We start from the raw sequence: 12,057 nt of genomic DNA, 5'->3' as shown, positions 1-12,057 counted from the left end.
GTTTCAACATTTTCAAAGATATTTTTGGACACATTAATTTGCTAAAATAATATTCACAAAAAAAGGACAGTTACAGGGAAGAAATAGCAGAGTTTCTACTTTTAGAAGATGTGGCTACAGAATTTCAGTGAATCATCAGAAGAAAAAGAATTCCTAAGGGAACTCATTTCTCTTCTAATATAATCATAAGCAAAAAAAATCTAACAGAATAAGAAAGATTCTATAATTCATGCTCTAGACAAATCAGACTGCCTATTTGCTATTTCTTCATTATGATAATCACTATATAGCACCTATTACGGCATTGTCCTAAGTGCTTTACTAATAGTATTTCATTTGAACCTCACAACAACTCTGTTGAGGTAGGTGCTATTATTATACCCATTTTAAAGGTGAGAAAATTGAGGCAGGCAGAGATTAAGTGACTTGTGCAAGGTCAGATAGTTAGTAAATATTAAAGGTAAGATTTAAACTCAGATCTTCCTGACTCTAGGACACTGACTCTATTCCTGACTCTATCCATCTAGGTGCCTGTAAAAATGTGACATTTCATCTCTTCTCATGCCTTTAAGACTAGAACGTACTCTGTCCTCACTTCAGCCTCTTTTAGAATTCCTAGCTTCTTTTAAGTATCAGCTCAAGTGTCATCCCCTATATCTACACCTATGAATTGTTTATATAAATGGCTTAAAAGTAAAGGATCATAGATTGAAAAATCTCATCCTCAGATATCCAGTCTAGGGGTCAACAAACTCTGTTGCCATCTATTTATGGACAGCTCCCAACTAAGAAGGTTTTTCACATGTTAAAATTTTCATTGTATTGAAAAATTAAAAACAGGTGGCCAGCTGTACAAAAACAGGTGGTAGACCTGATTTCCAGTCTTTGATTCTAGTCATTTTACAAATGAGAAAATTAAGGTCCAGTAAAGTTAAACGACTTGGCCAAGGTCAGATGAATAGTAAGTAGCAGAGGCCACATCTGAACCTGGATCTTCTGCCTCCAGCCTGCCAGCCTTCTTTCCATTGATCCATGCTCCCCCATGGAAGGTACTGGATCACTCTCCAGGTGCATATCCCTTCCCCTGACCCCTCCTTTCCCCAGAAACTAGTTTGTTTATAATTTGTATTTACTTATCTGCCTCCATCTTGTTTGGCTGTTTCACTTCTGTCTTCAGACATGCAAGGTCTAAAACAGGCTGGGTCACATAGTGACCTCCTAAATGCTTAATAAATCAATGAACATGGCATTAGTCATACAATCTATTGTTCTATAATTAAGAGAAAGAAGATTGGCAAACAGAGGGCCAGCCTTGGAATCAGAACAACCTGAGTTCAATTACTGCCTCTGACATATATGTGTTATGTAACCATAATCAAATCACTCTGCTCTCTCAGTGCCCTCAGATGGCTCCTTAAAACTATAAACCACAGACAAACTGCCAATGTGCATGAGTTTACAGAGTTTACAACCTGGGAGTTGTAAAAATTACAGATCTGGACACTATCCACCCCCACCAATCCCCCAAAAAATCATGTTCCAGAATAACTGCCATATAGAGATTTATGCAGACAAGCCAAGCTCCAATGTACTGGTAAGCTCCTTGCTAATAATTTTTTTTCATTCAAATACATAAGGGTTCATATAAGAGAAATAGTAGTGTTTAATTTGAGAAAATCTTAAATGTGAACACTAAAAAAAACCACCCACCTAATTATTTCAGAAGTTCCATAATTGACCTAATGATATTTGATCAGAACACAAGGAATTATTATTGAGTAAAGAAAAATTCCAATGAACATATCTCAGTGGGAAGTTGGATCTTTGCATCAATTCAAAACTAAACATAATGATATACTGTAATTTTATAACACTATTTTTATGGAACAAAATTAAGCAAAGGGTATATTTATTACACAGTCAATCCAAAAGGGACTAATTGCCTTTTAAATAGGGCTACAATATAGATGGAGATTATTTTAATGATGCTAGGGGGTCAGCAAACTAAGGCAGGGCAAGCTGCCCCCTATTTTTACATAGTCCCACAAGCTAAGAATGGTTTTTATAATTTTAAAAACAGTAAAAATTCAATATACAAAAGCACTCTTAGTTTGCAAATTGTACAAAAACAGCCCAAGCCATAATTTGCCAACCTTTACTCTAAAGCATATGGATTACCCACTACTATGCCTACAACCTTGCATGTTAGTTTAAAATTTAGAGTTCATAGGCATAGACCCAAATCTCACACCATATACCAAAATAAAGTCAAAATGGGTTCATGACTTAGATATAAAGGCTGATACCAGAAGTAAACTGGGAGAACAAGGAATAGTTTACCTGTCAGATTTATGAAGAACAGAAGAATTCATGACCAAACAAGAGATAGAGAACATTATGAAAAGCAAAATGGATAATTTCAATTAAATTAATTTGAAAAGTTTTTGCACAAACAAAGCCAATGCAACTAAGATTAGAAGGAAGGCAGAAAATTGGAAAAGAACTTTTACAACCAGTCTCTCCAATAAAGGCTTCATTTCTAAAATATATAGAGAATTAAGACAAATTTATAAGAACACAAGCCATTCCCCAATTGATAAATGGTCAAAGGATATGAACAGACAGTTCTCAGATGAAGAAATTAAAGCCATCTATAGTCATATGAAAAAATCCTCTAAATCATTATTGATTAGAGAAATGCAAATCAAAACAACTCTGACGTAACACATCACACCTATCAGATTGGCCAACGTGACAAAACAGGAAAATAATAAATGTTGGAGAAGATGTGGGAAAATTGGAACACTAATACATTGTTGGTGGAGTTGTAAAATGATCTAACCATTTTGGAGAACAATTTGGAACTGTGCTCAAAGGGCTACAAAAATGTGCACAACCTTTGATCCAGCAATAGCACTTCTAGGGCTATATCCCAAAGAGATCAAACAAATGGGAAAAGGACCCACATGTACAAATATATTCATAGCAGTTCTTTTGTGGTGGCAAAGAATTGGAAATTGAGAGGATGCCCATCAATTGGGGAATGGCTGAGCAAGTTGTGGCATATGAATGTAACGGAATACTATTGTGCTATAAGAAATGATGAACAGGCTGACTTCAGAAAAACCTGGAAAGACTTATATGGTCTGATGCTGAGTGAAGTGAGCAGAACCAAGAGGACTTTGTACACAATAACAGCCAAGTTATGTGATGACTAATATTGTTAAACTGAACCCTTCTCAGCATCAGGATCTAAGACATCTCCAGAGACCTCTGGATGTAAAATGCTGTCCACATCCAAAGAAAGAACTATGGAAGTCGACTCGCTATCACTTATTTTTACCTTCTGTTGAGTTTTGTTTCATCTTTCTGATGGTTCCTCCTATTGGTTTTAATTTTTACTTACAACTTCATTAATGTGAAAATATGTTTAATGGGAATGTAAATGTAAAGCCTATATCAGACTGTGTGCTGTCTTGGGGAGAGTGGGGGGTAAGAAGGGGGAGAAAAATTTTCAGCTCAAAAGCATATGGAAGTGATTGTTGATAAATCAAAATAAATTAATAAAATTTTAAAAAATAATAAAATAAAATTTAGAGTTTAGCTGACATTTTAAAACATTATTTTATCCCTAAAATAGCAAGCAGCACCATCACAAATTGTCATCACATTGCAATTCTGTTTTTCCCATCTCCAATTAACATAGATATTACAGAAAAGAGAAACTATGTTTTGAGAAGAAAAGAAAAACACAAAAAACAAAACTAATTACTTATCTGGGGAGCAAAACGCATGCTAAGTTTATCAAATATTAAATCCTACCAATATCTCTAATTTTCTCAATAAGTACCATAGAAAAGCTCACTAAATTATCCGATCTTCTTCAAGTTAGCAAGTGCACAATTGGATCACAAGACTCAATTATCCTACTTTAATTTGTTATGCAATTCCTCTTGGAGATATCATAAATTTGGAAAAGTCAAAGCCATTTGTGATTGAAACTTGAAAAGCAGAATTTTCTTTCTCTTTCCTTCCTTCCTGATCTACTACTTACGACTTATGTGACCATGGGCAAATCATTTGACCTCTTGACCTCAGTTTCCTCATCTGTAAAGTGAAACAATTTGACTACATAACTTATGAGGCCCATGAGACAATTAAAAAAAAAGATTTAATTTAAACTGATATGAATTTTTTTTCCCCTTAGACTACACTTAAGTCACTTTCAGCTTGTAAATTATTTAGCATTTGGGTCTGAAAGCTTTATAAATTCTTGTCAGTTATCAAACAATTTCTAGGTACCCATTAATTCCAATCTCGGAAAGCTTGTAATATGGACAAGGTATTTTTGATGGTCTTTGGTGATTACTGTTATCTAAGTGCCCATATGGGAAAAGTGCCAACAGCATGACAAATGCTATCAAGATCAAACTCATTTTAAATGGATGCCCCCTGACACCTGATAGAACAGAACTGAAAGTTATGGCCAGAAGAGGCAGCTGCATAGTGGAAACAGCAAAATACCAACTATGTTCAATAAACCTCAAATTCAAATGAATTGCTCAGGCCAAAGTAAAACGCAGTATAATTTAGCTCTCCCTATTCCATAAATTAATAACTGAACAAATCTAATTTCATTTGGTAGCTGCTTAAGGGGGGGAAAAACAACTATTGGCTATGAAATAATACAAAAAAACCATGATTAGAAAAATCAAAATACTAAAATTAATATGAATTCAATTTAAGTATTAATATGAACCCTGCTAAATGCTAAGCAAAGAGGTAGGAAAAGATAAGTAAATAGTTCATTTCTTCAATAGACAGATAATCAATCTGAATGCTCTGAAATTAATAACAGAAAGGTCAGCTATATTTCTAGGGCATCCTGGACTTCTTGGACAATCTCCTCCAAGACCTGTCAAACCTTGTGACTACTCCCTTCTCCAGCAGGGGTGGGGAATCTTCAGCTCTGAGGCCACATGTGGCCCTCCAGGTCCTCAAATGCAGCCCTTTGACTGAATCCAAACATCACAGAACAAATCCCCTTAATAAAAGGATTTGTTCTATAAAACTTGGACTCAGTCACAAGGCCACACCCAAGAACCTAGAAGGCCATATGTGGCTTCAAGGCCACAGGTTCCCCAGCCCCGTGAGATTCACAAGAAGACAAATGGTAGTGGCAAACCATTAGAAAGTAACTCTAAGCAGTATGAAGTGCTGGGCTTAAAAAAAAAATGAAGACCACAGGGAAATAGGTTTTTGTTGGGGGGTTTTTTGTTTGTTTTAAGTCATTGCTGCTTATCAAAGATGAACATCTTGAAAGAAAGTCAGATTTGGGAAACGAACAATCAAGAAGATGGGCTTACTAATCTTTGCCCAAGCTAACTGGGCTGAAGAAGTAATGCATCCAGAAATCAATCAGTCAATAAGCATTTATTCAACATTTGCTATATACCAGATACTATGCATTGGGGAATACAATTTTTTTAAATCCCTTTTTTATGGAGTTACATTCTAAGGTGGAGGGAGGGGAGTGTATAAAAACATACATAAAGTTCTATTACATGTACATACGTATGTATATGTACACACACACACACACACACACACACACACACACACACACATTAATACAGGGCAGCTGGGTGGTACAGTGAATAGAACACCTGCCCTAAAGTCAGGAAGACTCAACTTCTTGGGTTCAAATCTGGTCTCAGATACTTGTTAGCTGTGTAACCCTGGGCAAGTCACTTAACCCTGTTTGCCGCAGTTCCTCATCTGTAGAATTAGAAGGAAAAGGCAAACCACTCCAGTATCTTTGCCAAGAAAACCCCAAATGGAATCATGAAGAATTGGACAGGACTGAAATGACTCAATGTCAACAACAATGACCACCACCACCAAACAACATGTTAATACAGAAGAGAATGAAGGTAGATCCTTAGAGAGAAAGGCATTAACAGCTGGTGGAGACCAAAGGCTGAAGTAACTTGAATTAAGTCTTAAAGAAAACCAGGGGTTCTAAGAAATGGAGGGGAGGAAGGCATGGGGGATGAAGAATGCAAAGGCACAGAGACATGAGATACTGTGAAGGAGGAATAGCAAGTAATTAAGTATGGCTGAACCACAAAGTTTCTACTGGGGAGCAATGTGTGTAAGAAGAATGGAAAGACAGGAAAGGGTCAAGTTGTGAAGAGGTTTAAACAGATGAGTTTATAATAGATTCTAGGGAGCTACTTGGAGTTTGCTCAGTAGAGGGTTAGACCTAGGCTTTACTTTGGCTTTCCAGACAAAGGCCTAGAATTAAGAATAACCAAAGTATGTTTAGGGTACAATGAATAGGACATCAGCCTCTGAGAAGCCTTAAGGCTACAAGTAGGGGAGTAGTGAAAGGCTGCAGAAAATGGAAAACTGGGGAAACAAAGAGAATCAATAAAACATTTTTTTTAAAAAAAATAGCATCTGATATCCAAGATTCAGATTTTTTGCATTCTAGTTTAAAAGACAGCAACAATGGGGTACTGGACAAGGATGGAGTATACCTAATTTGAAATATGAGTGGCAATTTTTAATCTAGGAAAATGAAGAGCAAATAGGGATACAGCCAATGATAAACCAGAGGAAAGAAGGAAGGAAGAATAGAAGGAAGGAAGGTATGTTTAGGGTACAGTGAGAATGTTTAGAATAGAGAAAAGGAAAGAAGGAAAAAAGCATTATTCAGCACCTGCTCTGTGTGCCAGGCATTGTGCTAATACTTTATAAATATTATCTTATTTGAACCTCACAACAGCCATAGGAGGTGGGTGCTATTCTTATCCCAATTTTACAAGTGAGAAAACTGAGGCAAAAGATAGAACTTGCCCAAGATCACACTGCTAATGTCCAAAGACTAATTTGAATTCAGGTCTTCCCAACTCCTGCAAACTAAAAACAACTAAAAGAAATTAAGTTATTCAAAGTTTACTAGATTTCTGGTAGTAGGAATATTGAGATTTCTTTCTTCAACCTAAGCCAGTCTGCAAGTTTGTATTAACTCTAGAAATGTCTAGAGCACTGAATAAAGAAATAAGAAATGGGTTTTTAATTACAATTTTGCTACAAAGTAAAATGTTATTAAAAGAATATCATATCCCAACCTAGTACATAGTCAGTGAACAGAATTTATCAAATGCCTATTATGTGAACAGTACCATTAGGAATTCTTAAAGATACAAACAATCCTTGATACAAGCAGTTCCTTTATAGAAGATAGAATTCTATTGGCAAGACAAGACATACACAAAAGGAAAATTATAAAAAAACAAATTGACTGGGAAGAGGGCATAGGAAGGCTTTTAGACAAGGGGAACAAAATGACAAAGTGTGGAATTGAGAATGAATGAGTAAGGTATATTTAGGGTAAAGTGAATAAGACATCAGCCTCCGTGGGCCCTAAGGATTCATGCTGAGAAATAATGAAAGATAAGATGGAAAATACAGCTTGCGTCCTAACCTGTGGAAAGACTTAAAGGCATAACTAAGGACTTTAAATTTTGTCCTATAGGAGAGTGGGAAGTCAATTAGTTCCTTTTAATTTTTAGCAGTGATGGTATATGATGAAATTAATTATAACTTGAGTGAAGCAATCTTTAAAAAAGCTATCCCGGTAATCTAAAGCATCATGATTACAATTAAGGAGGTCCAAGAATAGTTTCTTGGCAATTGAAGGGAATTTTGATATCCTGTCAATACATCGAGGATCTGAGATTTCCTTGATGTGGGACTTTGGGAACCATTTCTACTACTACAGGACACAGACAGTAATTGGTCTATAACTTAATGTCTTAAGAGAGTTGCTCCAGGAATAGAGAATTTCAATGACTTGCTCATTGTTACAAAGCTAGTAACAGGGGTAGTATAATCAAGCCCAGGCCTTTTTGACTACAAGTTCAGCACTCTATCCTGGTATGGTGGAAAGTGAGCCTGACTTATAGTTAACAAAGACCTAAGTTCAAATTCTGTTTCTAACTTTTAGTGGCTATGAGACTATGTGGAAGTTACTTCTTTTCTCTGAATCTTAGTTTATTTATGGTTAATAACAGGAATGACGCTACCTGTAATATCTACTTCAAAGGATGTTTAGTTGCAAGAATAAAATAAAATAAAATACGTAAAACACTGATAATTTTAAAGCATCACATAAACAGCAGCTGCTATCATCATCAATCACCATCATCATCATTATTAATACACATAATGACTTAAGAGTACTACTACTGAAAGGCCATGATTGGGTAGGGAGAATAAGGGAGAAGGAACAAATCAAAGGCCACAGTGAGAATAAAAAATTGGGAAAATGATGCCCGTGACAAAAAACAATATAGAAGTCAACAGGAAGAGTCAGTTTGGAAGAGAAAAAGTTCTTAACAGACTCTGGTGAAACAAGTTAACTGTACCATGGCTGAGTTTCCTTACAATTTGAAATGTAAATAATAAAGCTCAACTTGTACTAATCTGATAGTAATATAAATAAAATATAGCCTAAGACCTCCCAAAAGTTACAATAACTTTTCAAAATAGGGTGCATTTCTCAAACAAAACCAAGAGACAAAAAAAATTTAAAAAACACCTAACCCAACAACTTTATTTTAAAAATGACTAAAAATGAAAATCAAAATTAAAACAAGGAATAAGATTACATATACAGAAATTCTGATTTAAATTTGATTGATGCTTCATTAAAAAACTGATAGAAACACCAAACCATAGTGCTGGCCTTGGAATGAATAAAACCTTAGATCAAATTTTGCTTCTTCTTATAACAATTAATAGTAGTTGATCCTTGGCAAGTCACTTCAGTTGTACCTCAAGGCAACTCCTTGGGACTTAATTACTAAACCATAAGTAAGTTGTTGCATTTGGTGGAGGGAGTTAACCAAGCTATGAGTTCCCTTCAGGTGATCATGGTAACATTTCATTCTCCTTCCCCCAAAGTATAATTATGCATAAAATTGACTTCCTACTATCCCACAGGATAAGATTCAAACTCCTTAGGCCCGTATTCAAGGACTTCCACAAGTAGGTTACAATTAAAATGCTAAAATATATTCCATACTTAGATATTAAAGTACAGAAACATTAACAATTTAATCTGGTAGTGTGGGTAAGTCTTGGGTAAGTCACTTAATCTTTCAATGTCTCATGCAACTCATAAAGACACCAAGAGCACATGCTGATATCTACACTAGTAGTTTTCTTACCAAGAGTTCCCCCTATCAATAAAATTCCAGGTTTGATATTCCTCCCAAATTAATATTTTAAAGGAAATTACACCTTTTCAAATCCTCAAACAGGAAATCAGAATCTTAAAACATGCTTAAGGGAAACAGTTCTAAGAAATTAACTTGAATTCTAAATGTTGCTTTCCTTTTACCTGCTGTTCTTAATTTTAAAAGTAGGTTAAAATTAGAAGGGAGGTTTTTACAAAAAATGGACACTTGGTGGGGTCATTCTCTTAAAAAGTAGAAGCATCTATAATGCCTAACTTTTTTTAAAGGACAATATATTTTTGGATCAAAACGTAGACCACACACACATCCTACAAGATAAGTCATAAAATCATACTGTATATGTGAAAGAGAGAAAGAGAGAGAGAGAGAGTGTATCAGAGCTTCTCTGTAAATCAGTTTATGCGTCCCTAAAATAGGATAGGAGTTGTCTTCTTTTCTCTTCAAAGGGATTTGGAGAGGAGACAGCAGGGATTTATTAACAATGTCTGAGTACCTAGCATTTGCTAGTATTTATGATTTAGGTGAAGAGAAATAAAAAAAATATACTGTAACAATATTATTATAATATGTGCTTAAAAACAACAAAGACTAATAGATAATTAGGCTCTATATCACTAATAGCAGGAGAGAGGAAGAAATAAGCAAAAGGATTCTATAACTAAACTAGTTGCAAGACTGCACAGATGCATACAACAAAAGAAACTCCTATTCTACATTGATAAAGGAAACCACACAGATTATTGTGTTTTCTTTTTTAACGAATATTTAATCTCAAGACTTTGAAACTGACCTAAAAAACAGATTTTAGAGTCAGCCAACCTAAACTGGCTAAGTGACTGGCCATGACAACAACAAAACAAGCTAACTTCTCCTGAGTTAGTCCTCCTTTGGAAAATCAATTCTGCTAAGACTAAGTCAACAATCTTTTTATTATCTAAGGGCAGCTGGCTAATTACAAACAAAATATCTAGTCACAGAATTTTTGAGCTAAAAAAAAAAACCTTTAGAAATCATGTAGGGAAACTCTCTTATTTTACAGGTGGGGAAACTATGTTAAATAATGTGCCCAAAGTCACACCAGTCAAATAGCAGAATGGGGACCAGAACCCAGGTCTCCTGGCTAGTTATGCACTCTATAACATCATGCTGTCTCTCCAACACAAAGGAATCCTTTTCTAAGATTGACCTCACTTTAAGATCCTGTAATATACATTTTGAAATTATATAGTGAAGCAGCAAACAATGTGTAGGCTGGGAGAAAAGACATGTTCTAGTAATGAATATAGGTCTAGTGGCTATGCTACTAAGGAACAGGCCAAGGCACAAGGCCTTTGAACCTCACTTTGTGTGTTGTCTCCCCCTAATTAGAATGTGAATTCTTTTAAAAGCAGGGACTGTTTTGATTCTTTATTTTAGGCAGCTGGGTGGTACAGTAGCTAGAATGGGGACTTAAATTAGGAATATCTGACTCTAAATATTTATTAAAACCTCAACAATTCCAGCTTCAGATACTTACTAGCTGGGCCCTGGGAAACTTCCCTCAGCTTCAATTTCCTCATCTGTAAAATGGAAATAAAAATAGCACCTACTTCATTGGGTTGTTATAAGGGTAAAATTGTAAAGTACTTAAAAAGCCTGAAAGCAATATATAAATACTAGCTAGTATTATTATTTTATCCCCAGCACTTGTGCCAATGCATAACACACAGTAAATAATAAATGTTTTTCAATTATATTAACTTTGATGAAGGAGTTAAACTAGATGACCTCTAAGTCTAGTTCTAGCTCTCAAATTCTATGAATGCAAAGGCCACATTTGTTTACTAACCACCACACAGTGGTAGTTGGCTTTCAAGTCAGAGGTCCTAGGTTCAAATCCCAGTTCTGACATTTTGTGACTTTTAGCAAATAACTCATTTAACGTCTCTGGGTTTCAATGGGATGGACCAGATGACTTCTAATATCCCTTCCAGCTTTAAATCTCCATTATATTATCTTAGCAATTAAGAACTGGATGTTTTATTTTTTCATACAAAGAAACTGAGTGCACTTCTTCTGACACCTGGAGTTCAGAAAGGGAAGAATTAGATCTGGATTCTATTCTAAGCTATGATTTGACCTCACTGCAAAACTTTGCGCCAGTCTCTTTAATCTTTAGGAGTTTGTTTCCTTATCTATAAAATAGGGTTTATATCTATCCCTGGACAATACTATTTAGAGTGGTTTCTAAAATCTGGTCACCTACCCTCAAATTTTCATTTTACAGATGAAGAAACTGAAGATTGAAGAAATGAATTGCTTTGCCTAAGGGTCATACAGGTAGATAAATGGTAGATCTCATCCGGAGGGAAAGACCAGATTAACTAATGTCTTTACCTTTCATTTAAACTATATACTTTTTTTTAAAGATTAAGCTCACTTTAAGAGCCTGGAATACAAATTCTGAAATTATACAGGGAGGCAGCAACATGTAGTAGGAAGGGCACTGGGCTGGGAGAAAAGAGGACATGCTGTAGCTAGGAAGTGGCTGTGCCACTAAGGAGTTGGCCAAGGCATAACTTCTTTGGACATCACTTTTGTGTGTTGTCTCTCCTAAGTAGAATGTGAATTCATTGACAGAAGGGACTGTTTTGATTCTTAACTTTAGGCAGATAGGTGATACAGTGGCTAGTGTACAGGTGATTATAAGCTCCTAGAGAACAGGAACTGTCTTTTGCCTCTTTTTGTATCCCCAGCACAGTGACTGGCACAAAGCAAATATTTAAAAAATGTTTATTGGCTGACTGTG

General features: G+C 35.5%; 1 protein-coding gene across 4 annotated transcripts in view; it reads right to left on the bottom strand.

The window, feature by feature from the left end:
• Positions 1-12,057, bottom strand: part of GPATCH2 (G-patch domain containing 2) — a 270,988-nt gene that overhangs the window by 257,811 nt on the left and 1,120 nt on the right. Inside the window, exon 2 of one of the 4 annotated variants that reach the window (XM_020982257.2) lies at positions 10,786-10,828. The exons of the other annotated variants lie outside the window; for them this stretch is intronic. The gene's annotated coding sequence lies outside the window, so the exon portion shown is untranslated. The remainder of the gene's footprint in view (positions 1-10,785; positions 10,829-12,057) is intronic. 4 annotated transcript variants of the gene reach the window in all.

The sequence above is a fragment of the Phascolarctos cinereus genome, unplaced genomic scaffold (genome assembly GCF_003287225.1).
Source record: "Phascolarctos cinereus isolate Bilbo 61053 unplaced genomic scaffold, phaCin_HiC Scaffold_5;HRSCAF=322, whole genome shotgun sequence".
NCBI classification, from domain to species: domain Eukaryota; kingdom Metazoa; phylum Chordata; class Mammalia; order Diprotodontia; family Phascolarctidae; genus Phascolarctos; species Phascolarctos cinereus.
This window is presented reverse-complemented; position numbering and strand designations above follow the sequence as displayed.